The sequence below is a fragment of the Vulpes lagopus genome, chromosome 10, assembly GCF_018345385.1.
Source record: "Vulpes lagopus strain Blue_001 chromosome 10, ASM1834538v1, whole genome shotgun sequence".
Taxonomy (NCBI): domain Eukaryota; kingdom Metazoa; phylum Chordata; class Mammalia; order Carnivora; family Canidae; genus Vulpes; species Vulpes lagopus.
The window spans coordinates 46,428,589-46,453,721 of record NC_054833.1 but is presented as its reverse complement, the minus strand read 5'-3'; the positions used below and the strand labels follow the sequence as shown (position 1 = coordinate 46,453,721).

Here is a 25,133-nt window from a genome sequence, read left to right as displayed (position 1 = left end):
CTCTCTAAATAAAAATAAATAAATGCTACGTTTGCTTTTTATTTTTTTAAAGTTTTTATTTATTTATTCATGAAAGATAGAGAGAGAGAGAGAGAGAAAGAGAGAGGCAGAGACACAGGCAGAGGGAGAAGCAGGCTCCATTCAAGGAGCCCGACGTGGGACTCGATCCTGGGTCCCCCAGGATCACACCCTGGGCTGGAGGCTGCACTAAACCGCTGAGCCACCCGGGCTGCCCTGTATTTGCTTTTTTTTTTCTTTTTTTAAAGTTCATCTTGAATGGAGATTTTCTTTGAAATGTTTACAAAATATGTGTATTGTGAATATGATATGCCAAGTTCTGTGCTGGAGGCTGAGGGGGAAAAGAAAATAAATTTAAGAATACTATACTGGTCCTGCAGAGGCTTTCAGATGGTTGGGGAAGAAACAGTTTACACTGTTAGGAAATCATGAAAGGTACTGTATGAATCAGTGCCTAAAAGAAGGAGACAAATATTGTAAAAGTTGTTAAGAAAGACAAAAATTCATCTTGGCTGATTTTATTTTATTTATTTATTTATTTAAAATGTCCAAGCTTTTAATTTTTTTTTAAATTTTTATTTATTTATGATAGTCACACACACACACAGAGAGAGAGGCAGAGACATAGGCAGAGGGAGAAGCAGGCCCCATGCATCGGGAGCCCGACGTGGGATTCGATCCCGGGTCTCCAGGATCGCGCCCTGGGCCAAAGGCAGGCGCCAAACCGCTGAGCCACCCAGGGATCCCTCTTGACTGATTTTAATATCCAAGAAGGTGTGAACAAGTTAGTGATTTGTGTGGACCCCCACGGGCGTGAGGATAAATAAGGAGAGGGGAGGACCCATTTCTCTATAGGACAGGATGAGTCTAACTAGAGAATTGGTCTGGAAGAGCAGTGAAAGCAGGCTGGATATTGGGTCAGGTCTTGTTAAAATCTTTAGTGTTAGAAAAAAGAAGGATGTTGGAGAAATTTTTTCCAAAATAGTCAAGAATATATTCGGTGATAACACTTAAACAAATGCCTTGCTGGGCTCTGTGTTTGATGGTAGCTATGAATTAGCAGGAGAGAAGTAGGAGCAGACTGGTAGGGATCATCACAGTACTTGGAGAGAATGTTTCTTTCTGTAGCAGCTACTCTAGTGGTTGGACAAAATAGCGGGTTAGGAAAAGGATTTTTGCAACACAAAAGTCAAATTTTAGAAAATTTTATAAAAATCAAATATTTATGGTTCCAGAGGGGCTTGTTAAAGGAACCCAATGGTGATATAGTTTGTAAAACAGATAATCTTGGCAAGATATACTTGTAGTGGTTTTGGATAAGGATAAAAAAGGCACACAGCTGAAATGTTAGTGATGAGCAAGCAGCTAGGGGAGATGGTGGTCCAAAATGGGAGGTGATGGGAGAGAAAAAAAGTCTTAAGTTGCAAACCCAAGGGAATGAAATCATGGAACTTATCAGTGTGATGGGGAGACTGAGGAAAGGGGTTACCTTGAATGAAAGATGGACCTCAGCAAAAACATATGAGGTTGGGATACCTGGGTGACTCAGTAGTTGAGCACCTGTCTTCGGCTCAGGGCATGGTCACAGGGTCCTGGGATCGAGTCCTGCATCGGGCTCCCCACAGGGAGTCTGCTTCTCCCTCTGCCTATGTCTCTGTCTCTCTCTCCGTGTCTCTCATGAATAAATAAATAAAATCTTTTTTTTTTTTTTTTTAAAAAAAAGACTTATGAGACTTTAGAAAAAAATTGGGCATCTTGGTATCTTGTGTTTTACCTTCTAGGTATTTTTCAGCTGTGGGTGGTGATATCTATTTAGTAGACTTCCACCAATATTTAAAAAAGGAGAAAAAGGGGATCCCTGGGTGGTGCAGTGGTTTGGCGCCTGCCTTTGGCCCAGGGCGCGATCCTGGAGACCCGGGATCGAATCCCACATCGGGCTCCCAGTGCATGGAGCCTGCTTCTCCCTCTGCCTATGTCTCTGCCTCTCTCTCTCTCTCTCTCTCTGTGACTATCATAAATGAATAAAAAAAAATTTAAAAAAGGAGAAAAAGAAGAAGAGTAAGGAAGAAGGGAAAAGTGGAGGAAAGAGGAAATGAAACAGTAGAAAAGAGAGTATGTGTATCTTCTGTAACAAGGGTAAGTGTTATTTTGTGGAACTTTGGTTGACCCAGTTGTGATGGAAAACATGTCTAATTAGGGCTCAGATCAGAGTAATGTCATAGATATTGTGGGACTAGACAGAGGCTAAACCAATCTGTGGTGCAGAGAAGGTGTAGGACAGAGATCTAATGGGTTTGAGGCAGAGGGAGAAGCAGTGACAGCAGAAATACTTACTGAGCATCTATGCAGTCTCTTAACTGTGGGTGTAAAACAAAACCCCCTAACTGAACAGTGCAATACCTTGACCTGGGAAAGCCTACTCTAGAGTGGAGAATGGAAAGACAAATGGGAATGCCAGGTAGCATCTCAAGCCAGATACGTGGCTAGGATTTCAGAAGCAGAGTAAAGATTACCTGGGCAGCAGGGGCGGTTGGAGAACTCTTCCCAGCGCAGTGAGAAGAGCTGGAGGCTTTATAGTAAGGGTTTCCCTTTGCAGATGGGAAGTGTGGGTGAGGTAGTTTACCTGTTGTGTGTTTGAGAGGAAGCTGCAGGGATCCCAGCCAGGGGGGCCAAGAATACTGAGGAGTCACAGTAGTCTATATTTTTATCCCCTTTCAGTGGAGAGAAAATACCATGGGTTACAGTCAGTGCATTGTGGACTCTTCATCACAACCAGAAGGATTTTATTGTAGTATTTATGCAGCGTTTAGAATGGCATCTTGTCCATAATTCGGAAGGCGGTTTTGAACAAAAGGGAGGGGGCAGAGCCTAATGGTGTGAATGCCTCTGTTAGAGAGGAATGATGTTAAGTGGACAAAAGTTGGGAACAAATGGTATATGGAATACTGATTTTTTTTTAAATTCCTTTCACTCCTTAAGATTGGAAGAAGACACATTCTTTATACCATCTGAGTTTTCCCTAATGAGCATATATTACTTTATCTTCAGATCACAAAACAAATACTGTATTAAAAAGAGCGCAGTAGTACTTAATGTGGGTTATGCGTGTAAGGAGGATGAGGTGCAAGTAGAAACTTTAGATTTGTTTCAGAGGAGAGTGGGGATCTTAGAGAATTTTAGTTGGACAGTGAAATTCACGTTCTCAAAGACTGAGGAGGAGCAGACATCCAGGATACTTGGCCACAAAAAAGGGAAGAATGGGGTGTTGGGATGGGGGAAAGGCTTCACACTGGGGGGCCATCTGAGCGCTTGTATCTGCACAAAGGAAAAGAGCCAGGCGATGAGCAAACCTTGCAAAGGACAATGGGATGGGTTCATCCGAAAGGAAGTGAATAATGTTAAGAGGGTTTTCTCCCCAGGGATTTCATTTATCATGGCTGGTGATAAATTTTAGACAGCTTTGTTGTCTTGCATCATTGCCCATGATAATCATACCTTTATTCTATACCTTTGAAAAAGGTTTGTAGATAGCAAAATCTTTTGAAGTTTGTTCAATATGTTACATATTGGATGCATTGTTTTTATCAGATCAGCAAAGGAGTGGACATGGGTGTGACTGATTACTGATGTTCTTTTATTCATAGTGCTCCTGTGAGGGTCCGTCCTGTGACATGCTGCCAATCGCTAGTTAAGCTGTAGTTGCTGTATGAGAACTGGATTCAGGGTACAACTTGGAAACCTTGAAGACCTGCTGTCAGGGGCATGAGCAGATGCAAATCCAATGGGAGCTCTTTGATCTGAGTTATAATACAACCTATCTTTCTTTCTTAATTTAGTATCTCCTTTTGGTGTTGTAGAGCAGAGCATACTGTAGCATACTTGGGGGCCTTTGACATCAAACTTGGTGTCCTGTAGGGTGGCTCTCCTGCTTTCCATGACCTTGAACCAGTTATTTTTATCTTTCCAATGCTCAGTTTATTTCTCTGTGAAACAGGAATAATAATACCCCCCTTAATAGGGTTATTGTGAGGACCAAATGAGGTAATTTATGCAACTGTCTGGCATGTAGTAAGCTGAGTCATTTTTTTCCCATTTTCCCTTTTTCTGTTAAAGTTCACAGTGAAGCGGTGTACAATTAGTGTTGGATTTAAGTATTGATTATAATTAGAATCACATTTTTTCCCATTTAGTTTTCATTCTCTGAGAGTTCAGGATCACTATGGATTGCAGCTCAGTTAGAAACACCATGACTGATGGCCTAGCTGTTTCAACTCCAGTGGAAGCAAAGTCTAGTAGGTCTTGGTTTTAAGAAAAGTAGAAATTTTAAAAATACGTTGGTTTATAATCTATATAAAGATTCTTCTTTCTGTTTGCATATGGTTAATCTTAAACCTGTCAATTCACTATAATGGTAGAGCCATAAAATTTAGTGTACTTAAATAATGGTTGCTGCTAAAGATCATATTGGTGACACTTCATTAATCTGGAAGTCATTTGTCTGGCAACCTTAAATCTTTGGAACATGAAACATGAAGAATAAGGGAGAAAATGAAGAAGTAAGGGAAAGATGCCTCTGGATAGCCAAAATGGATATCCCAAAGTCCATGCATTTAACTGTATGCACTGGATCGATAGGGAAGCCCTTTAGCCCTTTTTTTTTTTTTTTTTTTTGCCCCCGGAAAGAGTGCATATACTCTTAATTAATTTCCTCAGATTAGAATCAAGGAAACATGACTACTAGGTACAGGTACACTGATAGTAAGGTGTAATAACTTCAATGGATAGGAAAATTATGAAAAGTGGATTCAGGAACAAAAAAAAAAGTCAGTCTAGCCTTTTATTTAGTATTCAATTAAAAAGAAAGCTCTGTATATCACAGAATACCAAGGGATTGTTATAACACAGTGCAGCATAAGTAATGGGTATTCATAATTAAACCTCATTTGGAAGAGCCAGCTATGGCCCATTCAAGCAGCAGGCGACACTTAATATTGGATTAGTTTATGGAGCATGTGTGTTTCATGTTCAGCTTTGTGCTAGGTACTGAAGGAGGTATGATTTCAAGGAGTTTCTGTATAGTTGCAAACATAAAACAAACATAAATATAGATACCATTGTCTTTACCGGTGGTAAATTGGAATGAAAGAGGTAATATAAATAGTGTTACTCATATGGAAAATTCAGTCATGAGACATTCTAATCCCGAAGGATTTAGGACAAAGGAGATTTCATGTTTCATTCTTATAGAATGACCTTGTTACATACAGCTTCTCAGCTTGATCTGAATTCAATAGCTATTTACTTATCATTAAGAGAGGTTGTGTCAGCCAGTTTCTCTCTTCTCTACTAAGGTGTAGTAAGTGTATATTGAAATTAAAGACCCTAACTATTCAAGCAATTGGAATTAATTGGTTGTCATTCCTCATGCTTACATTTAATTTTTCTTTAAAATTTAAATTTTAAATGACATGTCCACATTGTTTGAAAAATTAAATCATTTTATAAAACTCCAAACACAAAACATTAGTCTCCTGGCCCAACTTTTACTACCCCTTCTTATTCCTCCCTTATTGATTCCCCCGAAGCAACCGCTTTCTACTCATTCTACTATTTTTAGATGTTTCTATATTTTTTTTAAATCTCTGTAATATCTTTCTTACTTTCTCAGTTTTAGGTGTTATTCATTGACTTTTTCCTCTTACACACTCTCTACTGCCTTATTTCCTTTACCCAACCTCCCAGTATAATAATTTTTTCTATTTTTGATTTAAATAATATTTAACATTTACATTATTATGACCATGCAAATATTAATCACAACTAAGCCTTGAGCAATTATATGATTTTATTTTCTTTCTTATATAACTTTCTGTCTTTCCTGAAGTTTATGATGGCTCAGTTTTCCTTTGCATAGTTTTCTTTCTTTTTTTTTTAAAAAAGATTTTATTTATTTATTCATGAGAGAGAGAGAGAGAGGGGCAGAGACACAGACAGAGGGAGAAGCAGGCTTCGTGCAGGGACCCTGATGTGAGACTCGGATCCCTGGACTCCAGGACCACGCCCTAGGCCAAAGGCAGGTGCCAAACCGCTGAGCCACTCAGGGGTCCCCTTTGTAAACTTTTTTTTTTTTTTTTAATTTTTATTTTATTTTATTTATTTATGATAGTCATACAGAGAGAAAGAGAGAGGCAGAGACACAGGCAGAGGGAGAAGCAGGCTCCATGCACCGGGAGCCTGATGTGGGATTCGATCCCGGGTCTCCAGGATCGCGCCCTGGGCCAAAGGCAGGCGCCAAACCGCTGCGCCACCCAGGGATCCCAGGGGTCCCCTTTGCATAGTTTTATATAAACCTATCATTAATTCATTGTCAGTTCTCAGACTGGTGTGTAAATTCCCTCTCACTATGTTCAAACATGACTATTTTCTTTCATCTTAGGGGATGTATATCCTAGACCTTACTCTCATTCTTCAGTCTTGACCGTTGGTTTTCTAGGCTTGTAGCAGTTAATTTATATTTTGCCTGGTATACGCTTCTCTAGATTGGACATTGTTTCCAAGAATTTCGAAGGTGTTGCTCCATGTTTTCTAGCATTCACTGTTACATTTGTGAAGTCTAGTGCCTTCTGATTTCTGATATTTTGCATGAAAATTGTTTATTTCTCCTCAAGAAAATCTTAGGATCTTCCCTTTGTCTTGCAGTGTTCTAAGGGCTTGTTGTAGGTCTATTTTTATTTATGGGGGTAGGTTCTTAGTGGGCCATTTTGGCCTGCAAATTCATGTTTTTCTGTGCTGGGAAATGTTCCTACATTATTTACATGATATTTTCATATCTCCATTTTCTCTTTTTTTTCCTGGAGCTCTTATTCAGATGTTAGATAGCTCTAATTCTTTTTTTTTTTTTTTTTTTTTGTCTTTTCTCTCCTATCATTCATTTCTTTGTCCCTCCAATCCTCCACCTTTTACTTTTACGAGGCTTTGTCAGCTTCTTACCCATTTTATATTGAATTTTCTATTTTGCTAACGTATTTTTAATGTCTGAGAGTTCTGTTTCATTGTCTGAGTGTCTTTTATTTTTTTTTTTTTTTTTTTTTTTTTTTTTTTTTTTTTTTTTTTAATTTTTATTTATTTATGATAGTCACAGAGAGAGAGAGAGAGAGAGGCAGAGACATAGGCAGAGGGAGAAGCAGGCTCCATGCACCAGGAGCCTGATGTGGGATTCAATCCCGGGTCTCCAGGATCGCGCCCTGGGCCAAAGACAAGCGCCAAACCGCTGCACCACCCAGGGATCCCTCTGAGTGTCTTTTATATCTCTGAGTATTTTAGAAAAGTTTTCTTGCTTCCTTTATTCTCTCTTTATCCTCTGAATTCCCCTTTATTCTATTTTAGCATTTCCTCTTGTGTTTCATATTGTTTCATTTCATTTCTCAAATTATAATGGTCCTTAGCTGTCTGTTAATAACCGGGGGTGAGCCAATGAAAAGCTGTGGGGAATCTCTGTGAATGAGCTTCACTAAGGCTGATCCATTGGGTGAGGGATGTTCACATCCACTCATTAGTACCAGCATTTTCTCTTGGGCTGGTCAGTTGAAGAGAGTCCAGTATTTTGTAGCCAGTGGTGTAAAAGTCCAGCTATTGTTTCTCTCTGAGCTGAATGGTTTGGAAGTATTTTATCCACTAGTTGAGATTTCATTGGAAGGATCTATTTTCACTGAGGCACTTCTACCCTCAACAGCACCTAGCATCCCCAAGAACAAATTCCCTGTGATTTAATCTCTTTAGCTAATACAAATTCAGTCTCTTCCTGGAGTGAAGAAGAACCCAGGATGAGAGAACATGGCTCCCACCCTCCTGTGGCTTACAGTTGTGTGCCTGTGTGTTCAGTTGAAGTTAGTGGTATGAGAGGGGGGTGGGGGTGGTATGAGAAGGGCTGTTAGCTTTAATTTTGAAGGAGACTGTGAGAACTCTCTAATGGCCTGTCTCTCTCAGGGTTCATAATTGCTATAAGCCAGAGCACACATTTGAAATCTTTCATCTCACATGTTTTAGTATGGAATTTTTGATGTTTAAAGAAGCCTGCAGAATTCTTGAAAAGGCAGGTGTGCCAGGGGTGCTTCAGAAGCAAAGACCTGACATGTTAACATCAAGGGAATTGACAACTCAGGGAGTTAGGGCCAATTGTGAAGAACCTATTCTGTTTTGAAGAACTTTTCTCAACTAAGAAGTCCTCAAAAGATTCCAGGGTGGGTGGCCTGAGATTCCACATTTCTTGGATATAAAGACAGGGCTTGGCAGTGATGCTGTGAACCAGAATAAGAGCAGTTTCATGAACACATTTGCAAATGGCTGTGTCCCAGCCTTGTTGGGTAGCAGGAACATTTATTAGAAACATTCACTTAATCCAGTATTTATGGAATAACTCCAATGTTCCATGTAGTTGGGCTGCAAGTTGGGGATACGAGATGAATGCATTCAGTAGCTTTGTAAAAAAAATTTTAGACCACTTTCTAAATTGTTTTTGGTTACATTTGTAATATTTATTCCTTTGGAATGACACCAAAGACAACCTTGAAATGTCAGAAAAAGATAACTAAGAGTTATTTATTCCTTTCTCAGATTTTCCCCTGTTGTGTATGTAAGTTAAAGTTATGCATGACATGTTTAAAATTTAAACTTTTCATTAAAGAAAGCCATCTGTCATAATGAAGCAAGAAAAGGACATCGTGTGGTATTCTTTGAAGATAAGAGATTGAAAATGAGTCCGTTGACTGCCCTAGATTACAGTTTGAGGTCATTTTGAGCTAAATTGGCTCTGGAATCAGAATTTAAATTATCGGTCAGACTCAATTAAGATAACTGGTCATGCAGGCCGTTCATTCCCCTTCCTCCCCTCTCATAAAAAGAATATTTTTATTGTTTATAAATACTTCTTCACAGTTAAGTTAGATACAGCGATTTTTTTTAAGAAGATAAACATTTTGTACATTAATTGATTTGGGTATCTAAGTGTAATTTTGTATCTAAATAAGAAACCCAAATAATCATTTGTAATTTGGTTTTCTAGAGATATTTACGACAGATCCTTTTGAAGTCACCGGGAGGTAAATCAATACATTATTCTGTGTTATATTTCTGCTGCCCTGTGCAATAGCTATCACAAAATCAAGCAGTTAAATTACTTTATTTAAGTACAATAACAATAAATTTTTTGGGGGGATATTTCAGAAAACATAAATTATAAATATATGTAATCATTTCAATAATTTATGTATGTATTTCTAAATATTAAAGTTTTTGTTTGTGATAAATGAGTTTAAAATTACATACTTTTAGCAAACTCAGCGTGAGACATTTAAAATTAGTTCCATTGTTAATTTAGTCTTTACTTTCATCTGTTTATTAGATCAAATAAATCATTTCTTTTTTTGTTATAAATTTTTCCATTTAGAATTTACAAGTTTTTACAAAAGAAAATTGTGTAAGCCTACAGTGAATGTGGTGGCATTACATTTGGGGCTGGTTGTATATCTGATGCTGTCTGGAGAATCTAGGTGTGTAAGTGACTTTTACTGGTTGGACACTAGAACTTCACAAAGAAACAAAAATATCTTGAATGATTTACTGATGTCCCTAAAATGATGGCAGTATCTATCCGGGTGCTGGGAGACTGATGGTATCCAGATGTCATGATCAGCTCCTCATTGGCAGATAAGGTCACATGTCCTGGGACCAGGGGCTGTTGGCAAGACAGTGGGTTTGATGTAAGCCATAATCACTTTTGACCTACATCCATTCTTGAAATATTTTTACCGGAATTAAATTGTAAATCGTCTCATCCATATCTGACATCTTATCTTAAAACTATCACTCCTTCTCTCTCTCTCTCTCTCTATGTCTATCATAAATAAATAAATAAATCTTAAAAAAAAAAACAAAAAAAAACAGGGATCTGGGTGCTCAGTGGTTTAGCGCCTGCCTTTGGCCCAGGGTGCGGTACTGGAGTCCCAGGATCGAATCCCACGTCTGGCTCCCGGGGTGGAGCCTGCTTCTCCCTCCTCCTGTGTCTCTGTCTCTGTCTCTCTCTCTCTCTCTATGTCTATCATAAATAAGTAAATCTTTAAAAAAAAAAAACAAAAACTATTGCTACTGAGGATTTTGTAAAGAAGGACATGAAAATCAAATTTACATTTTAGTATTTAAATACATGGATTAAAAAATAAATAAATAAATAAATAAATACATGGATTAAAAAAATTCATACCCAGAGCAAAATGTTTGAGTTGATGATTTCTTGTTTGTTTAAAACATTAGATGGAAATGTTGGGTAGTTTTATGATTAGAACCCCTTCATGAGATTTCTAAGTGGAGCCAGGCAAAAACAAAAACAATGCGACAAGTGAGGTGTTTATGAAGCAAGGTCTAATGTCATATCTAGTAGCTTTACGTTTTCCTGGAAATTTTGGTGAAAAATATCACCAAGGAAGTGTATGATTGGAAATACTTCTTAAATTATTTTATTGAGATTAGATGTCACATGGACATAATCTGTAGTGCAAAGATTCCATTTTCTTTGTAGCATTACTTCACTAAACAGATTTCATTTAATTTTCTATCAAAACACAACCTTATATTGAATTCAACAATAATTTGGAAAAATCACAGGTTTATATAGGTACATATAAGCCAGAGGGAATACCATAACAATGTAACTTCTTAGTCTTATTTTGGAATTTATAGTAAATCTTCAAAGGTACAAGCTTCCTAAAAGGTACATGCCAGACAGATCATTCACTATTTAAAAATGAAGTGCATGCAGTTCCTTATAAAGAAAGTAGAGCTTGAATCTTGCTTCATACAAGTTGAGTTTCCTAGACTTGGGAATGAATTAATATATTAGAATCGATGGTTGACCAGAGCTTTAAATATGATACAAAGGGTTTAAAAATCTAACTTGTCATTGTTTACAAAATATTGGCAAGCTGGAGCTAAAGCGCTTGGTTGTTATTGTGTAATCTTCTGTTTAAAAATAAACAGTGGAAATAATTGTAGAAACCTCTAGGTTTAGAAAAGCTTGTTGGTGGTTCTTCACATCCTACTAAAAAAGCAGGCTGTCTTTGCATATTAATCACTCTGTGAAAGGAAGCCTGCCTTATTTGCATTGTGCATGCACTAAGGAGTCCAATAGTGCGCCTAAGAAAAAAATGGGGGGATTGTAATTGTTGTTCTCAAAAGGGTTTTTATTCCATTCAAGTGGAAAAGCTGAATGCTGGAGAATTAGTGCAGTGTTTTGTGGAAGAAGAGTCCCTTTTGGCCACTGCATTTCGTGTGGTGCAATCCCAGTGAGTCAGGATCCCAATCACTGGGGTGAAGAAGAAAGTGCCTCCTCTTGTTCCTGTAGAGATCCATAACTTTGTAAGCACCTCTGCTTGTTTTGCATCCAAAAGAGTTAAACTGCAATTCTGGGACTACATGCAGTGTTGGAAATCTCAGTATAATGAAATATGAACCAAAAAAAACTGAATCTCAGTAATTTGTGTCCTATAGTTACGGTGGGGATACATGATACACAACTAAGTAAATTATGTAGTAGCATTTTTTTCTTTTGAGAAAAATACGTGATTTAGTTAACGCTTCGCAGGTAGCCTTTGCCCCCAGATTGATTTTAAATGATATATTTGACATTAATATAATGTCATTGTATTGGCTTCACTGTATTTTAAGACTCAGTGGTTGAATATGAACATTGAGGATAGACAGCAGAAATGTTCTTAATGTTATCGAGGCTTTCTTTTCATAAGATCTCATGGGATGAGAGAGCTGCTTTCAACACATTTCTCTTCTTCCACCGTAGAACACATGTTCACGAAGCCTTTTTCTGATCTTGTAATTCTAGCCACTTCTCTAGCTGGCACCAGCCCTGTGAGCCAATATAGTTTCCAAACCCTCAATATGTACTTTAGTTAGTCTGGAGGGATGTTACTTTGTACTGGTCTAATATCCTTTCCATGTTTTTAGCATCTTTCAGAATTTTCTGCAGGGTATATGGCATTTGCAGTTAGACTTTGGATTTTACAAGAGAGGGAAGGTGCCATTATCTGTGTACATACATTTTGACAAGATGATTATGTTTAATCATGGAGACAGAGCCTAATGTTGTAAATGATTTTTGTTGGATATTAGAGGTAGTTAACTGATATAAAGGGTTATACATAGATTTTACTAAAAACCACTTGGCTTAAGCATATTTGACTCTTGATGTAACTACTTTTTGTTGCCATCTTTAATATTGTATGTATTTGGTTGTTTGATGGTTGCACACAGATCCTCTCTGATTGATACCATTTTCATTTTATTTGAATTGCTTTCTGAAGTATTCATGTGTAGAAACTTGTGTTTAATTTGGGCTTATGCAGAGTATTCCATAGACTTTAAGTGTGTATTTGGGTTACTGTTCAAAAGAATAGAAGTAGCCAAGATGTAGTTGGAAAAAGTAGGACCATAGCAGTTAGGCTGATAGAAGAAAACAAAAACAAAAATACACACACAGACACACCATGGTTTCTACCATTCAAAAAAGACCCCAGATAAATTTCATAGTCAATTTTCTTCCAAAATAAATATATTAATGATATGCTTCTCCATAATTTTTGTTGTAGGCATGATTTTTAGAGTTTATAGTTAATAATTTAAAATTGAACCCTTTAATAAAATATGAAATGCATTGCATATTTATAGCATTGCATAGATTTCATAAGTATGAAAAATTTTTTACCAACAAAAACAGCTGGTATCAAGAACTGCATGATCATTTCAATAAAGGCAGAAAAGCATTTGATAAAATGCAACACTCATTCATGTTAAAAAGTTAATAAAGTAGGGAGAGGGAGCACCTCCTCAATCTGACAAAGGGTATCTATGAAAAACCCAGAGGTAGGAGTTAGACTTTGGAAGTTGGCCAAAAAGCACAGGAAAAGTTGCTCCACATCATTACCTGTTAGGGAAATGTAAATCAAAACCACAATGAGATAAGCTTCATACTTGCTACAGTGGCTATAATCAAAAAGACAGATAGTAACAAATGTTATCAATGATGTGAAAATATTGGAACCCTCATATGCTGCTGGTAGAAATGGAAAATGGTTCAGCTCCTTTGCAAAAACAGTCTGGCAATCTTAAACAGAGTTATCCTACATACCAGCAACTTCATTCCTCCCAATGTGAAGACACACATCTGTATAAAAACTTGGACGTGAATATTCATGGCAGCATTTAGTGAGAAAATACAACCAACCCAAATGTCCATTGACTGATGAATGGATAAACAGAATGTGGCATATCCACACAATGCAATAGTATCGAGAAATAAAAGGATGGAGCACTAATATGTGCCACAACATTGATGAACCTTGAAAACATTGTAAGCGAAAGAAGCTAGTCACAAAAGATCACACAAAGTCACGTGTGACTCCATCTACATGAAATGTGCAGAGTAGGAAAATCCATAATATCAGAAAATAGGACTAGCAGATTGGACTGAGATGGGAAATGACTGCTAATAGGTAAGGGATTTCTTTTTGGGATGATAAAATGTATAAAAATAGATTGTGGTGATGGTTGTATCTCTGAGCATCTACCAGAAATCATTGGATTATATACTTAAAATGAGTTATTTGTATGGTATGTGAATTATATTTTAATAACACTGACATACACACATACACACACATAGACTTGTACACACAGAGCTGTTATATCCTGTCATTTGGAAAGAAATAAGCAAACCATAGATTTTTTTTTCCTCCAGTGGAATCTATGAAAACCAGAGTAAAATTACCAAAGACTTAAACTATGCCATCTAATTAAAATTAATTGTAATTATTTTGGTTGGTGAAAGAGAAGATGGTGTAAAATACAGATCTGTGACACAAACACCCACTACCACTCAACACATTTGTTCATGAGATGCCATGAGATCCCATGTATAACAGCCAGAACTTTGCTTTATTCTTTCATAAACTTTTAGTTGCCTAACTAGGATAGAGCTCTGTTTTTCAAAAAAATAGACCCTCTTAACGATAGTTGCTGGAAAAGAAGGGGTTGTAATGGGAAAGAGCCATATGGAAGGCTTCTGGGGAGCTCACAGTATTCTAGTTCTTGAATTAGGTGGTGGGTAGTTGACTTTTCTCGTATTAATTCATTAAGCCATGTTTTTCATGTTATGCGTTATTCTATATATATTATATTTTATAATAAAAAGGTTTAAATTAGATGTAATCCCTTACCTAGAGACATTTGCAGTCAAAGGAGATGTGAATATGGTATTTTGTAGTGTTTTAATGATGAAAAGCACATATTTACATTACACTAAATAGATGAAGCTTCCTTTGGGTAACTCACTATAGTCTGTTTGACCTTGAAGTTTTATTCCAAGAAGTTTTGTTTTCAGACTTTCTTGAGCTTTTATACAGTGTAGGCTTGGTTGATGGCAGAGTGTGTGAGCTGAGAGCAGCCAAAGGGGGTTTTATCCCTTAGAACAACTCAGAATGGCAATAATTTTTGCCCACTTGGTGCATAGCAGATGCCATGGGAGACCTGAGTGTCCAAAAGGGCTTGAGCAGTTTCTTCCAGCAAGAGTAGGTAAAGAGAGAACAAAAGGGCCAGGTTGCACATGCAGAGGCATAGCCATCGGTACATCACATTGGTTCTCCATGGTCAGAGCGTAGGAGAGGAGGGAGAGGAGTTAGGACTGGGAGACAGAGGGGTCAGATCACAAATGGTCTTACCATTTGGGTTAAGGCTTGGAGCCATTCTCAAGGAAGAGAGTCCAGCGGGGGCGGGAGGTTAGGGAAGCAGCATGTCAGGATCTTGAAGTTAAGTGTGAGATTTTTATATTTATCAAAGAGGCATAGGAGTTTCTCAAAAGGCTACACATAGAATTACAGTATGACCCAGGAATTCCACTAACATATACCCAAAAGAATAGAAAACAGGAACTCAAACAAATACACGTATGCCAGTGTTCATAGCATCTAACATTCCTGTTATTCACATTTGACAAGAGGTGGAAACAACCCATGAGTCCATCAACAGATGAATGGAGAAATGAAACGTAGTATGTATGTACAGCGGAATACTGGCCATACAAAGATTTGAAGTTCTGGTAGATGCTACAACATGGATGGACTCTGCAAACATTATGGTGAGTGAGGCAAGTCAGACACAAAAGGACAAATACCATATGATTTCCACTTACATATTTCTAGAAGAGGCAAATGCATAAAGAGACAGTAGTCCCCATCCTTCACAGCAGATTGAGGAAGCTGGGAGTAGAGGTAGTTACTGCCTAATGGTAAAGGACTTCTTTTTGGGGTGATGAAAACATTTTGGAAATAGTGGTGATGGTTGCACAACACTGAATCTCATTAATGCCACTGAATCATATGTTTGAAATGGTTGAATTTCAAATGGTTGAATGGTTGAATGGTTGAAACAGCAAATTTAACATTATATGTTAACAAAGAAAAGAAAGGAAAGGAAAGGGGTACATGCTAGTGAAAGCAGCCCTGGGAAGTCTTTGGAGGAGTTTAAGCCAGGGGGGATGTTGACTAGTGGGGGGCAGTGGGGGCACTGGAAGTTGGGTGGAAGGTGGGGAGTGCCTGGAAGAGCAAGCAGTGGGGGGCAAGGATCTGCAGAAAGAGGACTGGACCAGGGTGGGAGGGGCTGGCAGCAGAGCTGGCAGTGTGCCCAGGGGTGTGTGTCAGGAGTGTTAGGAGGAGTGAGCCGTGTTGGGTTACATACTATAAGGAGATGGAGTTAAGTAAAGGAGAGATGTGATTCATCTTTAAATACTCATCTATACTGCAAACCTATCTTACGGGAAAAAGCCTCTCCCCCCATTCCACAAAAGAAAGAGTCAGAAAGCCACTGTGATAAATAACCTATCATAGTCTCATTGGCTAAAATATACCGTCTTCTACCCACACCCTCTTCTTTCATTTGTTCATTCAGTCATCGTTCAACAAATGAGTGATTCTTCTATTCAAAGAGTTCTGCTATAATGACAATGGCTACCATTTGCTGTGTACTTCCTTTTCTTAACTTTTTTAAAAAAAGATTTTATTTATTTACTTATGAGAGACACACAGAGAGAGGCAGAGACATAGGCAGAGGGAGAAGCAGGCTCCCTGCAGGGAGCCTGATGTGGGACTTGATCCCAGGACCCTGGGATCACACCCTGAGCTGAACGCAGACGCTCAACTGCTGAGCCACCCAGGCGTCCCTGCTGTGTACTTCCTTAAGTAGCGGACTCCTCTTTACATGTATTTTCCCATCAGCCATTCTGGGGGACGTATGTGAAGGAAATAATATTTTCCTCTTCACAGATCAGGAAGCCTGCTTGATATGTCAGTGAATGGGCACCTTCCATCCATCTACACCCGGTCTAGACCAGTCCTCCATAGCTAGACACACTCCTCTTGCTTCCTGTAACATACTCATCAACAATTCTTGATAATTCCACCTCTACAATATCTCTGTCATCCATATACTTACATCCCCACTGCCTCTGTCAGACTGGTCATGTCCCATCATGTCTCCTGGGGACCAGGGACTCACTCTCGCAGCCCATTTCCGAGTTTTCAGTGTTGCCCCCTCTGATGGGAGCCATGTCTGGACCCTGAGCACCACCTCCCATCTCAGTAGATGACCTTTCCCTTGTTTGACAAAGAGAAGTGCTCAGATGAGAATTCTCTCCCCAACACAACTGTACCCACACCCATCTTTGCCTTCCTCGTGCTGTGACTCTGGTTTTGTTGAAGGCTGTGATCCTGTGTACCCACTTCCTGAGTCACATCCCCTTCCACCTCCTTAGAGTTCAGCCTACCAATTGTTCCCTCTACTGGCTCCTTTTCACTGTCATTTGAACATGGCCAAGTTTTCCCCAACCTAAGACTACCTCCCTTGCCACTTGGCCTCTTCAGGCTACTATGCAGCCTCTGACCTCACCATGGTCAGGCTTTAAGCCTCACCCCACTAACACTGTTCTTGCCAGGTCATGGGTGCATGACCTTCTCATTGCTGAATCCAAGAGAGATATTTCTCAGTCCTTGACTTACCAGACTTACCAGACTTGACTCAACTTGTGCCAGCCTTTGGCTTCTGTAGCCCTGTATTCTTCTGACTTCCTCTGTGCATCTCTTAAAACATTGGTGCCCCCTGGGGCTTTCCTTGGCCCTCTTCTCTGTTACTATCCCATCTATTCTCAGTTACCATCTCTGTACTATGTGTCACAATCACCTGGGAGGTTTATTAAAACCTAGATTTCTGGGCTCCAGCCCCAGAGTGTCTGATTCTGTAGTTTTCAGTGGGACCCAAGAGTTTCTATTTCTAGCATCTTCCCAGGGGTTCCTGAGGCTGCTGATCTGACACCATACTCTGAGAGCCACTGACCTAATGCAGGCACCATATATAACGGGCCCGGGCTTCAGAAAGCATAGCTGCATACAGATCTTCACATAAAATTCCAACTCCCCAATGTAGCTTAATGGGGTCCTTCATAATCAGACTTCTCTTCTTCTTTGCAGCTCTACCAGTCCCCACCCATCATCTCCAGCCTCAGCTCCCATGGACTGTGTGTAGCCTATAGCCATGCTGCTTCTTACCTCCATGCCTTGACTCTGGGCTGTTACCTCTGCAGGAGAGCTTCACTTTGCCTGGCAAAGTCTTACTAACCTCTGTGGTTCTGTACTATAAATGAGGCTTCTTCTAGGAAAGTATCCTTTAACCTATTAAGTCTGGGTTAGGTGTTGCCTCTTTCCATCTGCTTCCATAATCTCTCTATACTCCTCCTGTCGTATTTATTATAGTACCTCTCAATTGTACAATAATTGTTCATTTGCTTAATTGTTAACCTCAACCACTAGACTGTTCTAAAAAGGTGGATATCACACAAGTCTAAGTCATCATTATATTCCCAGAGTAGCAGAGTGCCCACATACCTAGTAGTAGGTGCTCAACTAATATTTTTTGAATGAAAGAATGAAGAAAGATTGGGAATGTTTTCGACTGTCTTAAAAGACTACATTGGATCATCTGCATGGTTTATATGTTGTTTTAAAATGATCAAAAAGCTGTTATATAAAATTTATTAAAATAGCAGTATACATAATACTTATATGATTCAGTGATTTAATACTTCTATGATATTTCATAGATTTGTTACTATTTATTCAGAAGAAAATTAGATTGCTTATTCTTCTACTAAATGTAGTCACCTGCTTGGAAATGGGGATCAAATATGAGGAAGAAGGCTCTGCCCTCAAGGAGCTTACAGTCTGTTAGAGGAGTCTAATGTAGAATCCTTAATTGCATTAGCCATTTATTTGCTTTTAACCATGAAAGTTTATTTTAATCCTAGTAAATCCTAGTGCTTGTTAATATTTATCCTTTATTCCTGTTAACATTTAGGTTGTGTGCGTTACATCCTCATGAGAATAGTTAAAATAATTTTATTTGGATATTCTTGAAAGAACTACTGAGTAAGAGCATGCTAGGATTACCGCTGGCACAATGAAAAATACCTAGCACCTAAAACATCTGTGTCTATCTGTCTTCAAGGAGAAGAGAAACACTCATGTCTTCTATTTATATCTTCATTGACCGGAGTAAATTTTCCTTTCATTTTGTGAACTCAGGGTAGCAGAAGACAGAGTCACCTCTCCACAATACCTAATAGCTTCACAATGGAACCATTGTACCACCTTAGGCTGTATGCAACTAAGGTCACCTCCTGCCCACCCACCCCTCCCCTGACACCCCACCCCTATCCCTGCCATGCACCATTTTAAGAGTTTAAGGTTTATTATTCTTTTTTGAGTATAGAGAAAAATGGAATGGTATGTTTTCCAGGATTTTATAATCTTTCATTCATGAATTGGCAGGAAGGGTGTTCATTTGTTTTTAGTCCTGATAATCATAAAGCAGTACACAACACATATTGTTGCATTTTTAAAGCCAGGCTACAATAAGTCTAAGATGTATTTCCTGGCATGTGGTATTTATTCATTGATCTTAAATAAAATGTTAATTAGAGAATGCTGTGGTGATTAATATGAAGATGGTAAAATAATTCTTAGATGGCCTGTATCGTGTTTGGCAAACAATGCATTGCTCCGGAACAGTGGTGAGAATTTTGATAGGACAGCTCTTTCTTTCACTAAAAGAAGAAACCTTTACTAGGAGTCTTGCTTGAGCTACCTGGAACTGCTCTAAATAGCTTGTGGATTTTCTTTCAGAATATTTGTAAAGAGATGTATTTGGCCCCATCTTCCCATAATTTCTTAGAAGAGCCATGCAAGACAGTTAACCCCTAGGGAATTAAGGAATTTAAAGGATCTCTGAAAGTTCATGTTATTTAAGTTATTTCTTTAAAGCAAAATTCCCAAACATTTCAGATAAGAATCTGTCTTTAAAAATAAAACATATATGTAGATGAAGGTTAAAGATCAAAGGTTATTTGAATTGTAATGAAATAAGTTGACTTCCATTAGGTGGTCTTCATTTTTTTTAGAGTGAGTTTAGTATTTAATGAGGAAAACAATGAAGTTTTATGTGCCTTTTCAGAGATAATTATTTAATGATATGGGCAGCATTCAGCCTATGATAGGATATTTCTCCCCAAGAGGTGTGTAACTTACTTTGATTGGAAAATGGGATGCATTTTTTTTTCAGATGTTTGGATGTGATACAAATCCTCATATCCTCTGCAGTGCCCAGTAAGCTCCCACTCGGCTCCATTTCATTCCAGTTTCTCGTAGGAGGCACTCATTCATTCCTGCATTCTGTGTGTATTTATGCCTTCAATTGAGAGGCAAGCTGCAAAGGATTTAAAGATTTAAATAGATGTTACTGAATTGAATTGTAGAAAGCATTCCAGCTGGGCGTGCGTGTGCAAAGGTTTGATGGCAGTGAGGAAACAAGAATGGATGGTCTGGAAGGTTAAACTGTGGGTGGTCTTGTTCACCCAGTGGGGAAGCTGGGAGGTCATTGGAAGCGCTAGAGCCTGGGAATGACATGATGAGAGCCTTTCAGAAAGAAGGATCTGTTGCCCTTCTGGAAGCTGGGAGAGATGACAGTGGAGTAGGGAGAGGCAGAATGAGCTGATTGGAGGTTAAATTCGAGTTTTTAAAATGTTTTTTTTTTTTTAAATTAAAGTATAGTATAGTGTTACATTAGTTTCAGGTGTGCAACATAGTGATTGGTCAAGTTTATACATTATGCTGTGTTCACAAGAGTAGCTACCATGTGTCACAACACAGCACTATTACAGTACCATTGACTATTCCCTGTGCTGTACCTTGTATCTCGGTAACTTATCCACTCCATAACTGGAAGCCTGTATCTCCCACTCCCCTTCACCCATTTTGCCCATTTCCCCACTCTCCCCTCCCCTCTGGCACCCATTAGCTTGTTCTCTGTACTTATGGGTCTATTTCTGCTTTTTGTTTATTTATTCATTTGGGTTTTTTTTTTATTCCACATAGAAATAAAATCATATGGCATTTGTCTTTGACTAATTTCACTTAGCATAACTCTCTAGGTCCATCCATGTCATCAGGAATGGCAAGATCTCATTTTTTATGGCTAATCATTTTGTGTGTGTGCATATATACACACACATGTGTATGTTATGATACACATAACAAGTGTTCTGTGTAGAAGTGATAGCTTGGCTTGGAGCAAGTTGATCCTGAGGTTAAAGTGGACTGTCTAGGGAGAAAAGCTGAGCAGACGGCTTAAAATACAGGCCTGGCATTCTTACGAGGTTGGAGACACAGATGTGCAGTCATTTAAATAGTAGATGAATCTCCGAGGGTGAGGATGAGCCCAATTAGAGATAGAAATGTAGGGGACCAAGGACAGAGCCTAGCGACACACCCACACTCTAGGGATGGGTACATCTTATATATAATGTTTACTAAAAATGGTAACTGAGTCATTTAAGCAAATTGTATATTTTTTGCATATTTCCAAAAAAGTAAAACCACATGCATATTTCTCATGTGTTTTGTATATTTCCAAAAAAGTAAAACCACAGAACTATCATTTTTATATCATGCTCCTGCCTTGAATTTTTATATTCTTATCTGTTCACTTTGGCTTCATTTTAATGAAGAAATTTGTTTCCAGTCCAAACCAATTTCTCATTGGGAGTTTTAGTTTATTTAAGTGCTGGTAATGAGTAACATGGTTGATGGATGAGAGATTATTTAGCTTTACTTGCTCTCAAATCCCCTGGTATTGATGAAATTATATTCTAGAAGATTGAAAGAATACTGTAAATAAGATTTTTACACAGCCACCAGAAATGACCTTGAGAAATAATGAAAATAAACAAAAATTCTGATTTTTTTCCCAAATGGAAAAAAGGTAGATTCTGTATACTACTTCAGACAGGTGAATGTAATATTTCTATGTTAGACAAGTTTTAAGAATATTTTAAGAATTAAGAAAGTTTTCGGGGGTGCCTGGATGGCTCAGTCAGTTGCATGTCTGACTCTTGATTTTCTGCCCAGGTCATTATAAAATTGATCCCAGGGTTGTAAGATTGATCCCTATGCCAGGCTCCATGCTGAGCAGGGAGTTTACTTGAGATTCTCTCTCTCTCTCTCTTTCTCTCTCAAATAAACAAAATCTTTTAAAAAACGAATTATGAAAATTGTCAAAATCAAGCATACACATGGGAGCCCAGTAAAGAGGACCAGAATATCTCATGGAGGTTTGCTATGAACAGGTTATGTTAGACCTCAGATCTTTCTTTTGCAGGATTTCTAGATTGCAGATGGAATTTGCATTGGCTTGTCATTATAGTCACGTGGAGAAATGGAAGCTAGGTGTGAGGAGTCTCAAATGACCACACAGCCAGTAGCTTGGAGGGAATGTCCAAATTAGTCCTACAATTGCAGGATTTTCTTCAACTTTTTTTAAAAAAGATTTTATTTTATTTGAGAGACAGGGAGAGAGCACGATCTGGGGAAGAGGCAAAGGGAAAGAGAGAGGAAGAAGGAGAGCAGACTACCCACTGAGCAGGGAGCCCAGCTGGGGCCTGGATCCCAGGACCCATGAAGATCATGACCTGAGCCAAAGGGAGATGCTTCACTGACTGAGCCACCTAGGTACCCCTCTTCGTCAATTTTTTAGAGAGTATTTTACATGGAAATGCTGCATAGGTGGCATGGACTATGACCCAGAGTTCAATGATGGCTCTTAGGATCAGGATCCATTAGCTCAATAGGCTAGATTAAAGAACTGAATTTAGCATGATGAAAAATTTCACAGGAATCTCTTATTCACTCATCACACTTGGATCCCAAAAGGTGTTTCATAATTCTTTTATCCTTCCCCCTTTTTACATCCTTTAGCAGAGCTAATTATTCTATGTTCCATTAGCACCATAGACTTAATTCTATCAGAGCACTTTTCACCTTGCTCTGTTCTCATTTACTGGTCACTTTCCTCCTCTACAGTGTGAACAGTCTGAGGACAGGGACCGTCATTTGGTATTTCCTCAGTAGGTTGCCAGTGGTTCATGAGTACATGAACCAAAACTCAGTGGTAGCACTTTGAAAAAGCCTTAGTAGCTTCCCCGGGGGTCGACAGCATTATGTGGTTGATGGAATATTACACTTGGTCAGGCTCTTACAAGATCTGGGCGTCAACGGTTGTGGATCAGCTGCATCTACTAGGTTATTCTTTTTACTAAATTTTCACTAGTGAATGACTTGAAATGTAAAGCATACAAAATGACCGGAGCTGGCAAGGATATTAGGGATTATTGAATTTATCTAATTTATTTTACAGATGAAGAAGTGAGGATGAGAGGAAGTGTGCCAGACTGGCACATCTTGTGGGGCTGGGGTAGATCCTGGGACTCTTGACTCTTGATTTCGCTCTCAGTAGGAGTGGTTTTATGGTTGATGTTTGCAGGAAAAAGTATTTTTGGTCATTATTTTGGACGTATTTTGAAATTTCATCAGTTAGTAATGATGCATAATTATGACTCATCTATTGTCTGTAAAAATTGATAATGTATCTTCAAGTTTGCATTTCTTTTAATGATGAGTAATGTAATGGTTGACATCTGTTGTCTCCTAAAAGTTTTAAGGTTCTCTCTTATTTCAGATAACTTTTCTTAAGTCTTTAACACATTAAATACACTTCTGTATTATTTTCAATGTTAGAGCATCTTTTTCTTGGAAATCCCGTTGTTAGTATGAGAGTCTCTTGAGAGGAGTAGGGAGCCCTGTATAAAACAGGGCAGGGGGATGGCAGAGGGTGATTTGTTATTTGTATTCTCAGTGCCAGCTGCTTCCTCCTCAAGGCATCTTTTCTTAAAGAAGCCTTTCTCTCCATCAGAGGCTTTTTGTTTGTTTTATGTGTTTAACTTCTTAATAAAAATAGATATACCCACATTATTTAAAAAACAATGCAGGTAGGTTTACAATGAAAAATACTAGTTGTGTAATTACTACTACAAGCTATAGAAACCCCCCCTTTAAATATTTTAATTGTTTCTTTAGTGTAGTTGTCTCCATATTACTGAGGAATATATTCTTATATTTTAGGTGTTAAGTGTTTCATTGTTTGAAAGGTGGTTCATTTGACATGGTTCAAAAATGAAAATGTGTAGGGTGAAATATCTTCTCCCCTTCTTGTCCTATTCCTTAGAATCTCCCCAATGAGAAAAATCAGAAAAAATCCATTCTCTCTTGTCACTTCTAGAAAATTTTCCATAGAGAAGCAAATGCATAAATATCCCTTTTCCTTTGTATATAAATTTATACTGCTATTTTGCTTACCCTCAGCCACTTTTAAAAAAAGATTTAATTTATTTATGAGAGAGAGAGAGCATGAGTAGAAGGGTTGGGGTAGAGAGAGAAGCAGATGTCCTGATGAACAGGGAGCCTGATGCAGGACTCGATCCCAGGACCCCGGGATCATGACCTGAGCCGAAGGCAGACGATTAACTGACTGAGCCACTCAGAGGCCCTCAGTCATTGTTTATAGACGTGCTGCTGTGATAAAGGAAGTGTATGTACCTGTCCTTACTGTAGCTCACCTAAATCCCATCTTCCAGAACAGTCTATTGCTAACCCTGATTCCTGAGTGTTAAGTCCCAAACTTTAAGAAGTCAGCTGGCACTTTGCACTTTTTGTGATGCCAGCTTTGGATGGTGTCTCTTGGTTCTCCGCTCTGTGAGGTGGGGGTCAGTGGCATTTCCTCTATTAGCTCTCCCCATTATCTTTCTTCTCTTTAACATCTGCCCTTTCCTTTTATATTCTTATCAGTGAGGTTAACACTTACATTCTTTTTTAAACCCATAATCACATCGCCTATGAGTTCTTTATAGCTTAAATATTAAAAGTTGAAAATCAAGACAAAGTTTCTACATGACCAAGTACATATTTTTCACTGAGGAGCCAAGTGCAGTGTGAAGGTTACCTGTCCTTTCCTATATAGATGTCTTAAAGTGTGTGCTTTCTTCCTGGCTTTAGCCTTGCATTATCTGCCTCTGTGACCATGTAAAACTTACCCGGCGTGTCCAGGCCCCCAGGATGGCAGCAGGCCTGTGGAGCCCCTTCTGTGAGGAGGCATCTCAGACTTACTCTGTCTGCTGCTGCTTCTCTGGGTGGGTTGGCGGACTGTGGACCTGTCCCCAGGATGACCCTTCCTTGCTCTTCTTCATTGAATCCAGGTTTTGAAACTTCACACCTTTTTTGTTTCTTTGTTGCTAGCCATCTAGCTTCTTTTGATACATTTTCAAATAATTTTCTCAGACAGGGTCTTTGTTCTGAACATCCAAACACAACATGGCTAAATGTGGACCTTCAGAATTCATTTCCCATGATTACTTGATGGGTCATGTCAATGAAAAGACTTATCTCCCTCGTTTTTGGAAATCCTCTTGTTATTAAGATTATTAGATCCAGAAACCTGAACAGTTTTTTTAAAGATATATTTATTTGTGAGAGAGAGCGCACGAGCACGAGTGGGAGGGGCAAAGGGGAGAGAGAGAGAATCTCAAGCAGATTCTGTGCTAAGCACAGAACCCGACTTGGGGC

At 38.7% G+C, this 25,133-nt stretch overlaps 1 protein-coding gene across 21 annotated transcripts in view; it reads left to right on the top strand.

Annotated features, from left to right (window-relative positions):
• NCAM1 (neural cell adhesion molecule 1) overlaps window positions 1-25,133 on the top strand; it is a 299,065-nt gene that overhangs the window by 8,623 nt on the left and 265,309 nt on the right. The window lies entirely within an intron of this gene.